This window comes from Ictidomys tridecemlineatus, chromosome 3 (assembly GCF_052094955.1).
Source record: "Ictidomys tridecemlineatus isolate mIctTri1 chromosome 3, mIctTri1.hap1, whole genome shotgun sequence".
Lineage (NCBI taxonomy): Eukaryota > Metazoa > Chordata > Mammalia > Rodentia > Sciuridae > Ictidomys > Ictidomys tridecemlineatus.
The window spans coordinates 67,082,254-67,088,253 of record NC_135479.1 but is presented as its reverse complement, the minus strand read 5'-3'; positions in this window follow the sequence as shown (position 1 = coordinate 67,088,253).

Here is a 6,000-nt window from a genome sequence, read left to right as displayed (position 1 = left end):
CACTAATTATCTGGAAGAACATTCACATACCCAGTTGTGTCTAGTCATTCTCAGGCAATATTACCTAAATGTCTAAAATTTGAATATAGGTCCTTTGCCACCTATCTTGTAAATAGTATTTGAAGGCAGACAGCTATTCTGAATTTTTAAAAAATAACTTTAGTTCTAAAAATATGTGCAAATCTCTGTTACCATCAGCATTAACATTTCCTAGTCACCAATTACAGAGAGAGCTGGCTAATGTGAAAATAATCTGTGTTTATATAATGTAGACTTCAGATTTTATGATAAGATAATGAAAGTTGATTTGTATCAGGTTTCCAATTTCAGATACATAATTGCTTTTTCCATTCATCCTTAGCAGGCAATTTTTTCAACATATTCTTTATGAGAAGGGATTTCAATTGACATAATTATTTTGAGACTTAGTGCCAAATTTCTCAAATATGGTTTTAACAAAAAGATTCTAAGTTGGCCCCTATTGGGGAGAAATTTATATTTCAATTTTTTTCTCTCCTATAAAACTCTTCATCATTATACAAAAAGCATTAACTATCAATTTAATTTGATATGAAGAGCCAAATATTTCCTGATTTAGCTGCCACATTATACTTTACACCTGCACTTTTACAGGCATGGAATTTAATTGCTCCTTTATTTAGCTGATTATTTTTATGTTTGACCATTTTTTCCCTTACACTGAAATTCAGTTATGCATTTATTGATGCCCTTGATAAATTTTGCTTCATACTGAAAATTTGCAGTCATAATGTAACTGCAAAAACTGTGTGTAGAATAAAGGGTGTCTGTTCAATGAACAAAAAAAGTGAAGAGACACACATTTGGACTTAGAAATATATTTACAGAATGAGAACTATGATTGGCAAGTGCTTTCAAAGCATTGCACAATTACACTTTTCAGACACACTCATATCATTATCTTCTATTTTCATTTCATACAACCTTCTGCCCCTAGGGAGAAATATGAATTGTATACAAATCTATGTAATTGTACATGGACTACAGTTGTACATCGCAGTTCCCTGTGTACAACTGTATAAACTTTAATTAGCATTTATATTGTGCCAAGACATATGGGAAACTGAAATTTTAATGGAACCAGAGATTTTTAATTGTTTAATTCTAAGAATTCTTCCATATGTACCTTGACTTGTCCATTTGGTAAGGTCAGAATGAAGACACGTGAAAGTATCAACTCCATTAAAAAGTAGCACAACAATACAGAATAAGAATAAATAATTTCAATTTTAAAATAAGAGAAGTAGCTTTAATATACCTAACAATAAAACTAGTATTGGTTTAAATATTTGAAACTCTCAAATCAAGCATCAAAATCACCCTATTAAGTACTCTCATGTGCGTTCATTCTGAAATTTATTGTAAAAGTTTTATTATTCTAATGTATTTTTGTGACAAAACATTTAAGTTCAAAGAGGTGCTGCTGCTTCTGTAATGAAAAGCATAAACTCTTCATGTCTTTCTCACCTCCTTCCAAGTCCCATCTCGTAGAAGGTGTTCTCGTGTTAGTTCAAAAGTAGTTTCTCCTTCAATTAAAAAACAAATCTTATTCTATTATTACCTTTTCTAGTTCAGATAGGGATGTTCTTTGGGGAAGGTAAAGATTTAATTCACATTTCTCAAACATCCACTTCCACTCCAGTAAGTCTCTTCTGGAAAAAAAAATCTTCTACAATTTTATTTTAATTCTGCTGCTGCTTTTACATTTAACTTTAAAGATTATGCTGAAAGAGCCATTTTCCATCATTGTTGATTCCCACACAGAAAATGCACATTTTAATGTCAAGATTGCTTTCTTGGTATTTGCTCTGCCACTTCTAAGTTTTTTTTTCTTTTTCAGTTACACTTTTACCTTTACATTGTCAAGGTTGCTTTCATTTGCATTGTGCTCCCTGTCTTAAATTGTTCATGCTCTACCTTTTCTTTGTGTCTAAAAGTTAAAATCAATTTATGAATATGAAAATTGCTTTCAGAAAAAAAAAAGATAATCTAGTTTTGTAGGACATTTTTTTTCCTTATGGCTCAAATATTAGGATTTTTATTCCATTTGAGTTCATTTGAAACTCTAGCCTTACATGCCCAAACTTGCTTACAGTTATTATACTTTTTAGTTCATCTTATGTTTTATTCATCACCTTGTTATATAAATATTTTTCTCCTAAAATTTTGAATTTCAAATTATTTCACCCCTTCTTCCTTCTTTGCTCTAAGTTTATTTTCTTCTATCTTTGAAATAATAAATATCCATCTTCCATACTAGATTCCCAATGTATTCTAGATTTTAAATGCTTTTAAGGGATTTCCTGATATTGGGCCATTTTTTCTTTCATGGAATTTTTCTCTGGGTAGATTTTCTGTTCCAACCAAGAACAATATATGCCTCATTAATGCTTTGTTTCATCGAGCCTCTGACTTACATCACTTCTTATATTCCATATTTTCCTCTTTATGTCTTATACTTCTTTACTAAAAAGAATTCTCAGATTATTTCTTCAGGAAATCTTGAAATTTTGATGTTTCTCAATGATAGCCAAATTCAAGTATACTTATTTTCAAATAAATTAACTATTGTAAAATTCCTGCTCCACATAAATTGTCCTTGGAATATGAAGGCATTGACAAATTGTGTTATCTTTTTTTTTTTTTGCCAATTACCATCTCCTGTGAGCCTTATTATTTTTATTTATCTGGCTTTGTATTTTCTGTGTAAAATACATTGAGTTTTCTCATTATTCTTAGATTTCTAGAAAATTTCCAGATATTATATATCTTGTAATTAATTTCCACTATATTGTGATCATTTCAGTTAGGAATGAGTTTCCTAACATTAATCATTTTATATTTTAATATTCAATTTTCCTTTCTATAGTTTCCATTTTGTCCCCATTCAAAACAAAATAAACATCCTTCCTCTTTCAAGGATCCTGATCCATGTTCATATTTTCTTGCATGCATTCATATGATAATATTGTTTGTTTTTTTCCTTCTGATGGTGAAAGATATAATGCATACACATTACTGATTTTCAATCCATGCTTACAATACTAGCAATACTACTCTTGTATTATAGCCATATCCACTCTTATTTGTGATGTTATTATTGTGATTGATCTGTCACAGTGCCATATTGATTGATAAATATATCCCATATACACCATGCATATGCATAATACTAAAGGAATAGAGAATAGTAGTGTCACGAGCAGTCAATGGGCTGTATGTGGATTGTGTTGAGCATAGTACCCAAATGAGGGGATAGGTCTGACACTGAAAACACCTTGTCAGGGAGTGATTGCATGATGCAGGTGAGCCTCCCCCTCTAGCTTTGCCTGAGAATCCGCACACCACTTGAGATGGGTATGACCTGCCAAGATGTTAGTCAATCTGCAAACCACAAGACATCATAAAGAAGATGCTGTCCTTGAAACATTATCCCTGCCTTTGATGTTCCTGTTATTAAAATAAACCAGACGCGGGCTCAGGTTCTCTCTTTCCAGGATGGAAACTTGTTCTTTAAGGTCAAAGAGCTTTCTTGCCCTCGGTTCCAAAATTATTTGTGTGTTGTGAGATTTTTTGGTGCTTTCTTCTTAGCTTAATGTTGCAGCCAGCTCTTTTAAACCCAGTTCTCGTTTGGATGGTTGAGGCCGAGATAGCAGAAAGACTGAAACTACAAAATAAAAATCACTTCTAAACTAGGTTCTCATATAGGAATATTTCATAGAAGCAGAGAGTAGAATAGTGGTCTCTGATGGCTAGTGAAAAGGAGAGGGGAAAGAAAGATGTTGGACAGTGGGTACTAAGATGCAGTTAGAAAGAAAGGGTAAATGACAATCTTGAACAGCAGAGTAGACCAACTGCAATTCACAGCAATTAATTATGTATTTTGGAGTAAAATAGAAGCAAGGAAGAAAGTTTAAAGAAACGCAAATGCAAATCACCTTAATTTGAAAATCACACTCTGTATATGTATTTCAAATTATATGTATCCCATGAGTATGTTGGGTTATTATGTGCTGAAAATAAAAATCATTAAGATGGTAAAAATAAATAATAATAATAGATTCCCTGTTGATAATAAGAACATATCTTTTAACATAATTTGATTACATAATGAAGATCAAATAATTTATAAAGATATATACACAACTTCCTTTCAATGATTTAGAATCAATGTTTTTCTTTGACTTTAAATATTCTTCAATTTGACTTTCAATGGATATAAATTAAATAATGTGGGTGTATAATTATTTATTCATTCAAACATCTTGAGACATCTAAATTATCTACTCTGATTTTACAAACATTGTATATTAACTTTTATTTAAAACTTTCATCTGTAACTTCCTTAGAAAAACTTTATTATTATATTTCCCAAAACAAAATTAAATAAGTGAATAAATAGAATATCTTTATATATTGTTGAATTTCTTTCAAGATAGGTATCACTTTAATCATCACCCGTTTTTTCTTATACTGATATTTCTACCTCTCTTGCTGAGTCTTGGAAATTTAAATATTTTCTATGTTTTTCCCAAATTCAAACTTAAATTTAGGACCTAATTTTATTTTGTCATCTTTTAATTTCAATGAGGGTACACAAATTCTAATATAACCATTTGTATAAAAACTATTACTATTTTATTTTATACAGAGCAGTTAAAAGTGGCTTTATGCTCAAAAAGGTATTTTCCATACAGAAAGCTAAAAGTTATTACCCCATAAATTTTTAATAATTATTTAAATCATAAATCTACTTGCATGCGGCGACCCCCAGCCGGCAAAGGAAGACGCGACACAGGATTTTTCTTTCAGCAGTTTATTCAGGCCTTATCTCAGTCATGACTTCAAGCTTTTTTTTCCCCACCCATGCCTCCCAGCCTTAATAAAGCACCCCGAGCCCCAATGCAAAGCTGCCACGTGGATCTTTCTCATAGGGTGTTATCTCAAAACACGCCAACTCTCCCTAATAAGGAGTTGTTTATCACTGATCACAGTGGCAGCCAGCGCCATATTGTAATGGTGGCTATGGTCCGCAGAAACGGCTCACCACACTTGCAATTAAGTTTTATTATCTTTATATACTATAACAGTCTTAAAAAACTTAAAATTGTAGTTAGACAAATTTTTTGAAATTATTGAATAATCATGTTTTTCTCCACTCTCTGAAAACCTACCTTAATTATATATGTTTTCTTTTGTTTGTCAAAGTTTATTTCTGGGCTTCTGTGTTTTCCCAAGCATCTGACTATTCTTCTTAGAGCAGTAGTAGTTAATTGACTGCTGTAGAATTTTAGTGTATTTTGTTGTCTGTAAAAAAAGTTTTACTAAGTATTTTTCATTTCAAATATTTCTGAGTTTTTTTTTTAGATGCTGTTTTTCTCAAGTGAAGTATAGACTAGCATACCATTAAAACAGTTATTCAAGGGACAAAATCCTATTAAATATTTGAAATTTCAATAAGCCTCTTAAGATACTTGGTGACTTTAGCATGTTTTGCTCTTTCTTTGTTTTATTTTGTTTTGTTTTCTTACAAGGTTAGTAATTACAGAGACCCAGGTGCAAAGCACAGATGCTTTGCTTCCTAAGGCATATGGTTAGTCAGAGCTATTCTGTATACTAATACCCAGGTCTCATATTTTTCAACTGCAAAAGGAGGATACCAATTAGGCCTCATAGGATTCTTGTGAATTTTAAAGAAATAAATATTTTAAGTGCTTACCTGAGAATCTGGCACTAAATAGTCACCGGGAAAATAGTTGGAGTATTAATATGATTCTGTCAGAAGGACAAGTAGAAATAAAAGGGAGTGATTTACTCATCCCACATGGACCCTTTCTCACTGATAATATGGGATGATTTGATTTAATCTAAAGTATTTATGATAATTAAAACTATAAACTCAAACTCTTGTTAAAACAAGATTACTGAATCTGGAAAATCTAGTATAACATAATATAAAAG